Source organism: Equus przewalskii, chromosome 14 (genome assembly GCF_037783145.1).
Source record: "Equus przewalskii isolate Varuska chromosome 14, EquPr2, whole genome shotgun sequence".
NCBI classification, from domain to species: Eukaryota; Metazoa; Chordata; class Mammalia; order Perissodactyla; family Equidae; genus Equus; species Equus przewalskii.
Genome location: NC_091844.1, coordinates 15,177,564 through 15,190,294, shown reverse-complemented (window position 1 = coordinate 15,190,294; position 12,731 = coordinate 15,177,564). Strand labels below are relative to the sequence as shown.

The 12,731-nt window shown below is 41.1% G+C and overlaps 1 protein-coding gene across 2 annotated transcripts in view; it reads right to left on the bottom strand.

Annotated features, from left to right (window-relative positions):
* IL37 (interleukin 37) overlaps positions 1–12,731 on the bottom strand; it is a 171,047-nt gene that overhangs the window by 134,360 nt on the left and 23,956 nt on the right. For both annotated transcript variants that reach the window (XM_070573626.1, XM_070573627.1), the window contains exon 2: positions 9,543–9,663. The gene's annotated coding sequence lies outside the window, so the exon portion shown is untranslated. The remainder of the gene's footprint in view (positions 1–9,542; positions 9,664–12,731) is intronic.

Below are 12,731 nucleotides of genomic sequence, written 5' to 3'. Positions count from 1 at the left end.
AGTAAGAAATCTTATAGAACTATTTGATTCTTTAAATGCAGAACTTTGATTTTTTTTAAAAAACACAAAATAATAAAACTGTACTATTTCTTAAAACTAGACTTAAAAAGCAGAAGAAAAACAGTCTTGACAGTCTCATTTCAGTAACTAAAACTCAGTTCCAGGTTAGTCTGCCCAGTCAAAATCAAAACTTCAGTCTCACATGTGACCATTACACCAATGCCTTACTCTCAAAAGTAGCAATGAGAGAGAAAAGAAGCATTAGCCTACCTGAGTGCATGTATAGCCAATGTGACAAAACATTGAGGACTACTGGTTAGGAAGATGAGTATGCAGATGTTCATTGTGCTGTTATTTAAACTTGTCTGAATGTCTGAAAATTTTCATGATGAGAATTGGTGAGGAGGGCAGGAAGAAGAACACCAATCCCACATTTAGTTCAAAGCTTCTCTTTCCTCTTCTGCCTTGCCTTCCTCCCCTGATGTGAAACCTAGGAACAGGAAGTGGGAAATAGGAAAAGTCTTCCATTCCTGGGGCTTGCCAGCTAGACCAAGCCTCCCCCGTGGGGTGGAAGTGCCTGGCTGAGGCCTCTGTGGCAGCCATGCTTGGATACAACATGTCCAGGCAGGTCAGGTGATTGGGTTGGGCAAGCAGGTGGAAGTCATTCACTGGCATGAGCTGATCTGTATGTGGGGGCGGGAGAACCTGCAGAGGAATCGCGGTGAGAAAACAGTATGGCATTCTTCTTTAGTAGATGCCTCTGCCCAGGCACAGGAAATCACAGAAAAAGGGACTTGAAGGAGTGATTTCACCAGAGACTCTATGAGACATGGGTGTAAAAATGCCCAGGACACAGACGGAGTGGGTAGGGACGTGTTCTTCCCTCTTCTGTACTGATGCAGAACAGCTTTGGTGCCTGTACCCACGCAGGTCCTCAGAGGACAGCCCCTCTGGAAGAGACAGGCCTCTGGCACGGACATCAGCCTTCTCTGTTGTTCCCTGGCAGCAATTCCAATACTGTGCCCTCATGAAGCATCACAGGCAGCTCTCAGCAACAGCAGGGGTGGTGCTGTGTGGAGCCGTTTGCTGCCTGGCTGATATATAAGTGAGATAGCCTCAGAGGACTCTGAGATAAGCTGGGTGAGACTGAGTTCTTGCTCAGAGGGAAACAGGGGCCAGAGAAACTGGAATTATTTTGTTACTATAGTTCCTTTACACCCACACAGCTGTGAGGCCCAGAGAGTCTTGTTATGTTTTTTCTATGTATAGTCTTTTAACAGCTTTATTGAGGTATAACTCACCATCAAAGAAATGTACAAATTGAAAGTGCATAATTTGATAATTTTGACATAGGCATATACCACTGAAACTATGACCACAATCAAGATAATGAACACATTCATTACCCTCAAAAGTTTCCTCATGCCCCTGTGTAACCCTTCCTTTCCCTCCTGGCCTCCCTACACCAGATGACTACTAATGCTTTCTGTATCCATAAATTAGTTTGAATTTTCTAGAATTTTATGTACATGAAATCATACACTGTATACTCTAATTTCTGACTTCTTTCAGCATAATTATTTTGAGATTCATCCATATTGTTGTGTGTATCATTAGTCCATTCTTTTTTATTGCTGAGTAGTATTCCACTGTGTGGATGTACCATAGTTTGTTTATGCATTCACTTGTGGATAACATTGAATTGTTTCAGTTTCTAGCAATGACAAACAAAGTTTCTATGAATATTTCGGCATGAGTATTTGCATAAACATATGCTTTCATTTTTCTTGGGTAAATAAAGACCTAGGAGTAGAAGGGTTGGATTATATGGCAGATATACATTCAGCTTTTTAAGAAGTTGTCAAATTGTTTCCTGAAGTGGTTGTATCATTTTGCATTCCCACCAGCAGTGTATGAAAACTCTAATTATTCCATACCCTCATCAGCACTTGCTATGGTCAGTCTTTTTCACTTTAGACATTCTTATAGGTGTCTATTGAGGCCCAGAGAGTCTGGAGTTACATTGGTATCTTCTTCAGCACCCAGAACAGTGCCAGGCCTAGACATAATACTTGCTGCTTGATCAATCAATCTTTTACAGTAAATAAAAATGAGCTAAAAGCTGGCAGCTTGACTGGGTTAAACAGTGCCTAATTGAAGGGTACATACACAAATACAGAGGCAGTGAGGCACAGAAGACAGAGCAGGGGACTGGTAAGGAGGTAATTTGGCCCTATCACCTAGTAAAATATTAATTAAGTAGCCAAGGAAATTACATAGATCAGTGAAGAAGGTCTTGCTATAATACATTACATAAACTTCATTTCTATGAGAGATGCAAATTTCCAAATATCGTAAGGACTACATCAGTTGCAAAGGAAGGGAACTTGAATATTTTTGAGTCTTTATTTTTTACCAGAAAATTCACACTTTGCTTGATTTTCACAAGTACCTTATGAGGAAAGATGATGGAAAACTTCAATCTGTCTGACTCCAAAGCCCACGTGTTTCTTACTGCAATGAGAAATGAAACAACTAGTCCCCTGCAGATGCATTGATCACTCAGGGCCCCTGCACACGGGAACTCCATCCCCTAAACTGAATAAAGTTGCAGTTTCCTAACAGTCTCCTCAATTATCCTCAAAACAATTCTTAACACAAATTGTTTGGCCAAGAGACAAAGTTGCTAGGGATTTAAAAGAAGAAAAGTGTGGTTCACCTCTGCTCCAATGGAGAGTGACTAAGACACAATCCATCAGAAGCAGAAAGTAAGCCCACGGGGTCCTTCACACCCAGACTATTTAGGAGTCAACCCTATTTCAGGAGGTCCCTGGGCACACTAAGCCTGTACTGAGGAGAGTGATCAGCTCAACGAGGGGTCTAAGAAACAAGTTGTGTGAGGAGCAGTTAGAGAAGACTCAGGAGGGCACATAAGAGATGTCATCACATTCCTGAAGGGCTCTCCTCTTGTGTCAGAACTTCATGCGTCTTTGAGGACATACCTTGGATAAACAGATGGAATTCACAGAGGGGCTCACAGATTTTGGTTCACCAGAAGATAAAACATTCTAATAAGAGAGCTGTCCAGCTGTAGAGTGAGCTGCTTCACAAAGTTACAGGTGTCCCATCTTTTGAATGACCCTCATCATTGCAGGAATGTAATAGAAGGTATTACTCCTACCCCTGAGGAAGAGGGTGGACTGGAAAACAGCTCAAAATTCTAAAAGGTAGAAGGTCTAGGCATATACTAGGAGTTTTCTAAAGTCTTTGTTTAATGAAACTGAAGAGTTGGGACAGGAAATGCCGAATTAGACTTTAATAGAGATTTGCATTACGAGAATACAAGTGGATGGTAATAAAGTAACGAGTTCCAGGGCCTGGCTCAATTATAGTGGTGAGGGCTGGACAGAAAGATTTCCCAGAATATTAAGTAATGCAAGCATGGGGTCAGCTCAGCTGGCGAGGGACCGACTGGAAGGACTTTTATACGGGAGCGACTACCCAAAAAACTACCAAGCTGTCCAATGCAGAGAGGAGTACCCCCACTTCAGGAGCCCAGAAGAGAATTTTCCCAAGAACTGAAGGCCAGAGGAAGATCTTTGTAAAATTTTCATAAGCAATTGGGGGAGACATTTTTTAAATGTTTTAAATGTTGTCTTAATGTTTTCAAAAATATTTTAAATGTTTTTCTTGTTATAACAAAAGTAAAATACATTACTTGTAGAAACTTTAAAAATAAAGAAAAGCACAAAAAAGAAAATCAAAAACATCTGTGATCCTACCACCAAAATATTACTGTTATTGACATATTGGTATATATCCAATCAGTCTTATTTGTTTTTATAAAATGGAATCATAAAACACATATGGTTCAGCAACTGAAATGAAGACCAAAATGGAAGAAAACATATTTACTTCATCAGTGTCGATGAGTTTACATTGTTATTTTATGAAGAGCTCTTAAAAGCTAACAATAAAAAGTTGAACACCTTCAATAAAAAAGAGTAAAAGCCAGTAACAGAAAATTAATAAAATTTTTGAAAAGTATAAATAGTGAGCACTGGTGAAAAGGGTAGGAAAGTAGACACTTTCATACAATGCTGGTGGCAGTGTAAAGGGACACAACCTTCCTGGAAGGTAATTTGGCAATAAAGTACCATAAGCCTTTGGACCATAAATTCCACTTTTAGAAATTCATCCTAAGGAAATTTATCCCGAGGATTATATAAATATTTGCCTTTATTTTCTTCTGGTAATTTTACGGTTTCATTTTTTTATGTTCAAGCTTTTAATTTATTTGGAATTTAATTTAGTATGAAGAAGAAAATGTAATTTTTCCGTATTTTATTTTTCCAAATGGTTTATGGGTTCCCAAACCCCACTTATTAATTAATCCACACTTCACCCACTGGTTGTAAATACCAGAAGTTGGGCTTTGACACGTAATCCATGGCCTTTCAGGCTGCATTTGAGGAAATCTTAGACTGAAAAGTCAGATGACCCTATTTCCTCCCTCAAACCTGTGAGACAATGAATATGTCACTTCCTGTCTTTCTACTTTGTTTCTACGAAATCCTTCTTTCCACACTCTGCAAGGCCACAGGTTCAGCTCTATAGAAATTCCCAGGGCCCACAGAGAATGCAGAACTAACTAACATGGGGAAATCAGGGGAAGGCTTATCTATTCAGTTAAGACTAACATATATGGTGACTCAAACTGTCTAGAGGCTGAATCATCATTTTCCTCTCCAATTCCCCCTCCAAACTTCTCTATTTCTATTGTCCAGACTCAAGATCTTGATGTCATTCTAGAGTCCTCTTTCTGCTTTCCTGCACACCCAGAACCCATCGTGTCAGTTTTCCTTGCCTGTACGGGGAAGACCTTTCCCTCCAACTGGTCCCGTCACTGCTTCCCTCAGCCCAGGCTCTCCTCACCTTTCACCTAGAGGAGCAGACTGTTCTCCCAGCTTCACTCACTTCCTGTGCTAATCTGTCGAGTTCATCACTGTCAGAATCTTCTGCATCACTCATTGCTCTGCTCAAAATGCTCCAGAGGTTACTCATCACTCATAAATGAAAGTCCAAATATTATACTTAGCAAGGCCCACCACATTTTGGTCCCACCCCACGTACCTCTCAAATCTTTTCTCCTTACTCTGACACAGCTCCATGTCTCTCTTAAATATTTTGTTAATTCTCTCCTCTTCTACCTCTAGTCTGAACTGGATTTAGGGATGTTTATTCAAATGCTGAATAAAGTATTATGATGCCCGATCTTAATTTTTAAAATTTTAAACTACAATACACCTTAATGCCCATGTATGTACTTTTCTCAGTGGGTTAGTAGCCCTCACAAAAGCAAAGTTCCCAGGCCCAAGGTAAGACCTTGCTTTTTCCAAGCTCTTCTTTTAAAAGACATAGATGTGGGGCCGGCCTTGTGGTGCAGCGGTTAAGTTCGCATGTACCGCTTCGGCGGCCCGGGGTTCACCAGTTTGGATCCCAGGTGTGGACCTATGCACTGCTTATCAAGCTATGCTGTGGCAGGCGTCCCACATATAAAGTAGAGGAAGATGGGCATGGATGTTCACTCAGGGCCAGTCTTCCTCAGCAAAAAGCGGAGTATTGGTGGCAGATGTTAGCTTAGGGCTAATCTTCCTCAAAAAATAAATAAACAAATAAATAAATAAAAGATACAAATTCTGCAAATTGCACCATATTAGGTCCTAGAAACTTTGCATCAAAGATTATCAGACCACTTTCCTCTAAGTTATGAAAGAGCTGGGAACAGAATAGGACACTGGGTGACTGAAAAGAAAGTGCTGAAACAAGCTGGAAGGAGCAACAAGGAATGCCAATGGGGAACCGGAGATGATTTCAGCTGCACTGGGAAGTGTGTGGCACATCCATTGTATCTCCACGTGGATGGACCAGGGCCGTCAGATCCCTTGACTCCCATGACAACACACTCCATGTTTCCTCCCTACTTCCCTGGGCTTCTGCTTCTTAGTGGCCCTTACCTGCCCATTCCTGCGTGCACACCCTCTGATTGGCGCGTGTGCCTCGCTGCTCCACATCCTCCCCAGGCCCTCTCACTCGCTCCAAGACTTCCATTGCTAAGGAGTCCACATCACTAGTTCTAGCCCATTGTCTCTTCTGTGCTCCAAACTCATGCATGCAACTCCCACTGGATTTGCCCCACAGGCTCCTCACATTCCACCGCATTTTCTCCAAATCTGTCATTTCTCTCAGAATATAGTGCTTTGGTATTCCTCACTGCTCCTTCCAGAACATGTATAATTCAAATACCTCATCCATCTAAGTGAGCACTTTTCTTTGAGCCATCTATCTTCCTCATACCCCACGTCTAACCAATCACCAAGTTGTGTTGATTCAACCTTCTAATAACCCAAATACATCTGCTTCTCTCCATCTTCACTGCCACCACCCAAGTCCAAGCCATCCTCACCTGGATGATTCAATAGCCTTCTTCCCACATTTGCTCTTTCCCCTTTAGAATCCATATAGATCTTTTAAAAACACAAGCCTAATTTTGCCACTCCCCTGCTTAAAACACCTCAAAACTGCCCTCAGGATAAATATAATCTCCTTAACTTGTTTACAAGGTTGCCCATGACCTGGCCCTGCCTACTTCTTCAGCCTCATCTCATGATACTTTGCCCCTCACTCTCTTGGCTTCTGCTACACTGGCCCTTTTTCGGTTTCTCTAATAGAACATGACCCTTCTAGCATGTGCGTAGCTTCTAGTCTCTGCACATGCTGCTCCCATTGCCTGAGACATGAATCTCTTTCCCTACATCTACTTGCACCTTCATCTGGCTAAATCCTACCCTTCTTATCCATTATGTTACCTTATTCAAGAGACTCTCTATGACTTTTCAGACTAGATTAGGTTCTCCCCTTTCCCCTACATAGATCTCCATAGCATCCCATACTAATTCTTTCTTAATAACCTCCACATTAGTGATCATATGTGCAAAATATGGCTTCTCTGCTAGCAGAGATGCTCCATGAGGTTCAGAACCATGTTTGTTTTAATCACTACTCAGTCCTCAGCTCCAAGTATGATCCCCATCTTCTATGAATGAACGCATGAATTGATAACCTTTAATAATTATTCCAGCCTACTATACCCACTATAGACAAGCTTGTATTCTTTTTTTTTTAAAGATTGGCACCTGAGCTAACATCTGTTGCCAATTTTCTTTTTTTTTTCTTCTTCTTCTTCTTCTTCTCCCCAAAGCCCCCCAGTATATACAGTTGTATATTCTAGTTGTGAGTGTAGACAAGCTTGTATTCTACTTAGAATTCCTTTGACTATAACCTGATTTTTGGCTAGCCACATTTGAAATTCCCTGCAGCAAATCTATGCTTTCCATTCTATGTCAAGGAGAGGTCTACACTAGCAGAGTAAAGAAAGATCTAAATTTCACGGTTAGAGGAAGGGGAAAATATCCTGAAAGGGGAACAGCCTGAGCAAAGGGAGAATGTTGGACATTTGGGGAGAGGAGAAAGGAAACTAACACTAAAGTAAACACTCTCACAAAAAAAATCTCATTTAATCCTTCCAAAACCCTATGAAGTAAAAATTGTTAGCCCAGTTTTACAGATGAGGCAACCAGAGCTCTAAAAGTTAAGTAACCTGCTCAAGGCCACGAAATAGGAGACACAGACACGCAATGTTATGCCTTATGCTTGTACTCACTCTGTTTCCTCAGCCTGGAATATCCATTCTCCACTTCAAATCTAACTCTTCAAGACACAGCTCAAATGCAGCTTCCATGAAATCTTCCCTAATTCTCTGTGTTCACTTCAGTCACTTCCTTCCTGTCTGTCTGCTGTGTCTCTATTGCAACATTCCTTTTTTCTGCTTGTACTATCAGTAATCTGCACAGGTCTTCCCCACAAGTTCTAAGCTTAAGGGCAAGTGGAGTTCTTTGCCACCTCTTTCCCCATGGCTTCTGATACAATGCCTTACACACGATGGAACTGTGAAGGAGGTTGCCAAGCTGGCTTCAGGAAGCTTTTGCAGAGCTGTACTCTATAGGAACACCTGCTCCCCTCTACCCCCAGGTCCTCCTGCTGAGTCCAGGCTCTCTCAGTGTGCTCTTTCTCTCCCAGGGGAGCCATAGTGCCTTTGAGCAACCCAGCAGAGGATACAATGGCCTACTGGGGATAGCACTAAGACATCATGGATGCAAGAGTGCAGAAAAGGGAAAATTAAGATCATATTCTTCCTTGGATGTTTCTTTTTTTAATCAAAATACTCCAAAATGTGTCTAGGCTTTCAACTCAGAAACCTAAACTTCCTTTTACTGAGGGTAATAAAGTCCCTAGATGGTCCCTCATGTATATCAAGCTTTCTAGAAAACAAGACTAAGTCATCATCACTTAACAGATGGGGTAAAAATGCCATTTCCTTCTAATTTACCAGCAACTGTTACATATTTCTGTACTAGAAAAGGAATTTATTTCTATTTCTACTCAGAGTAACAAAGTTAAAATTGACATTAAAGTAATTAAAAAGCATGTATCTATTTGTGACTCAGTTGTACATGTGACAGAGAAAGATTCTACAAAAGGATAGTAAGGAACGAGTCGAGAGTGGGCACTATGTAACCAACTATATTTCAAGAGCACAGAGGTGCCATAAAGCAGAACATGGTCATGTTCAGGTAGTCATGAAATATGGAATGGACAGCCAGGGCCAGAAGAACCTCAGTAGTCATCCAGTCCAACCTCCTCCTTTATAAATAAGGAAAGCCCAGAGATGTGCAGGAATTGCCGAAGGTCACACAGCTGGTTAGAGTCAGAGCCAGATCTAACTCTCTTGCCTCTCCAAGCACACCATGTGCCACACCTGCCACTCCCCACTCTGTGCCACAATTGCTCTAATCAGGGGCCCATCCTCCCCAGCAGTCAGGAGTTCATTCCAAAATGAGGGAGGAGAGAACTGTGCAGGGGGCATAGGAACTTTGCTATTGACTATTTGCATACATAATAAGTCATCCTGATATCACAGAAAATGCTTGTATTGATGTTTCTAAAAAGTGCTTTGAAAAACTGTAAAGTATCGTATAAACGTTAGATTTTTAGTGTAATTATAATATGATTTGTACCCGGGATGTTAACTCAACAGTACCAACTTTATTATTGCCATTTTCACAGCTAATATATCTTTATATCTGGAATCAGAATTTGGCCAAAATGAAGGCATCTTATTAGGTTCTTAATTTGCCTTATTGGAAAATTAATCTTCCAGAGAGTGGAGAATTTGACGAGAGCAATACTAACCTAGACGCAATTCTATCTAAGAAGGAACCAATTATGTGAAAGAGGAATTTTGAGATAAAGTGCATGTCACCTTGAAGTTTGTGTTAGAAAAGGGAAGGACAGTCATACATAGTAGTAATCAGAATAGGTTAGGTTATACCACAGTAATAAACTCTCAGATCTCAAGGACTTAGCTAAAGATTTGTTTCTTACTCATGCAAAGTTTAATGCAGGCTGTTCTAGTCTCGTACCTTTGCAGCCACACCTCATCCATTTGTAGCCACACCATCTGGAATATGTGACTTCCAAAGTTACTGCATCAGAGGAAGTTGGAGATGATGGAGGCACACAGCTGCCCTTGATTGCATCAGCCTAGAAATGTAACACATTACGTATCACTTCCTGTTCACAGTGAATTGGCCAGAACAAACCATGTGCTTCTAATCTAACTGCAAGGGAGACCAGAAAATGAAGACAGACATTTATGAAGTAATCCCATAAACAAACTGGTGGACATTTAGTGATCCCAGTCTACCACATATATGTTCTCTAGATTTCAGGAAAGCAAATATCAAAATGCTCAAAGTATCCCATTTGTATAAAAACAAATCTACATATGCTTTGAAAAAAGAAAGACTGAAAGGAAATACACCAAAATAATAATAGTGAATACCTGTAGTTATTTAATTTTTTGTGGGTTTTATTTTCTTCTTTATATGTTTTATATTTCCCTAGCAGTATTTAATAAACATATTCTAGAATCCAAAAAAGTAATGCAACTTATTTTTTTAATTGAGAAACAAGTTCAGACCAGAGATAACTATGACTCCAATGAGGCAAATGACTCAAAAGGAAGGGGAATTTCTTTAAAATACTCTTCTGATTAGAGAATTACTACTAGCAGCAAGAAGAAAAGTGAGAGACAGGCACAGACATGACTGTTGCCATACAGGAAGCTTTCTGATGAACTCTGATTTTTAAAGTCTGAGAAAGACAAAAAGAAGGGCACAAAGCCAAGGGAGAAGTCAAAGAGGGGGCACAGCCCTGTTAACCACCATCTCAAGAAAAGAGAGAAAGGATTTAGAAAGAAAAAAGCACGTAAATTAGGGAATAAATGAGCTAAGGCTAAGAGAGGGGATCACAGCTAAATGGGGATTCGGTGGCTCAACATGAAGCAGTCCCATCCTGCCGCAGGCTTCCTCCAACTTGAATTTCTCCATCCACTCCAAGCCATCCCTCAGCTCTCCAAGTTCCCAGAGCACTTGCCCAAAGTTTACCCAAAGTCGAATGGGTAAAGACCTTAGTGGGGGTCTACACAAGGCCCTGTCCATCCGGCTTTTGCCTCCCTCCTCATCTTCATCTTGTGACCCTCTCAGCTCCCCCATCTCTGGGCTCCAGCCTCAATGCCCTACTTTCATTTATTTGACCTGCATGGCCTTTGCTCAGCCTGGAATGTTCCCACTTCCCTCCCCATTGAATTACCCACTCCTAGTCTAAGCCTGGCTTCTCTGTTAGATGCCCTTGCTACACTTATCCCAGTTAGTACTTATATACTCATTGAGGGGATTATTGATGAACATCCACTGTCAGCTTCCAGGAGAGCAGGAACCAGAGCTGGTTTTGCTCATGGATGGGGTTTCATCCTTTTTACCCCCTTTTTTACTTATGGGTAAGAAGCCAAGGGAGAGATTATTTCTTCATCTTACCCCCTCTTTACTGAAGAGCCAGTGTGACAAGATAGTAGAATATTTGAATTAGCAATCGAGGAACAGTGAGTTTTCATTTTTATTCCCACTCTCATATGAACTCTCCATGTGACCTTGGGACCTTAGCACTTCCCCTCTCTGAGTCTGTTTCCTCTTTCACAAGATAAAATTTTAATCTAGAGTGTCTGAGGTGCCTCCCTCTCCCACATGTCATTCTAGGTCCTTCAACAGACTAATAAGACAAAGCAGAAAAACTAGAAATTAAAAAGAGTAAAGGAAAGGAAGAGGTCACATTAAGAAAAAGAGACCACCTCGTGAGCCTAGGCTCTGGTGTCTGAATCCCATTCTGGCAATTTGGTGATCTCGCAACCTTGGACAGATTGCTTAATCTCCCTGGACCTTGACTTCCTCTTCTGTAAAATGTGATAAGAATACCTGCCCCACAGGTTTGATGAGAGGATTAAATGAGCGAATAATTAAATGAGAGATTGATAATTAAGTGAGATAAGACCTGGAACATGGAAGACTATGTTACATGTTAGGTCCTTTCCTCCTTCCCACTAACTTCCATGGAATTTAAAAGCAGATTATAACTAAATAGCACATGAGTTGAGACAAAAGGCTCAACTGTCTCTGCATGTGATGGTTTATGCAGACTTTATTCCTCTGAAGATGCTTTCTACCACCTAAAAAGAAAGAATTGAATCCCCTGAAAATTTGCAGAAGTTGTATTTCTCTCTTCACTCAAGCAATCCTGTCAGATCCAACTATGTGCAATGATTTTAAAGTTGGTTCCAAAGATGTTTACAGATGTTTCTTGTCTTCATGATACAATAGCAGGAGCATGACTAAAGTCCATATCCAGACTCCACCACTGACCATGTACTCAGTTCAGTTGATCACCTTCAACCTTTTCCTGTATGTCACAGAATAAAATGAGATTTCATTGGAGAAGAAGAAGGGGTGGGTATTTCAAACCATTTCATTTTTATGTTTTTTTGAAACAAAGAATCCTAGAATCACCAAATGATAGGGTGTTTGAGGCAGGAAAGACCTTTCAGGATGATCAATTTCAGCCCTGTCACTTGGTGTTGGTGGTGATATGAGACTCGAGCATCTACATGCAGTGGGAAGAAAAGATTGGACTTGTAATCAGAAACCTGAGTTCAAGTGCTGGCTCTGCTAGTTTTGTCACCGCCAGCTGGTCACTTCACCTCTTCAAGGGTCCTCAGCTATGAAAGAGGATAGTAATCACTACCTCTTGTACATAAAGTGAGGAGCCAGCATGACAGGGCAGGTGAGAGCTCTTTGTGAACTATAAAGCAGTTTTCTTTCTTTTTTTTTTTTTAAAGATTGGCACCTGAGCTAATAACTATTGCCAATCTTCTTTTTCTTTTCTGCTTTTTGTCCCCAAATCTCCCCAGTACATAGTTGTATATTTTAGTTGTGGGTCCTTCTAGTTATGGCATGTGGGATGCCACCTCAGCGTGGCCTGACAAGAGGTGCCATGTCCACGCCCAGGATCTGAACCAGCAAAACTCTGGGCCACTGAAGCGGAGCGCACGAACTTAACCACTTGGCCAGGCCTATAAAGCAGTTTTCAGATGAAAAGCATCACCCTGACTCTTTGGACCCACAACCTCCAAGCTTATAAAGCATATCCAGTCACCTACCAAAATATATCATCTCATCTTGCATATCTAACTTTGTGAATCACGAAAGAAAAATACTGAT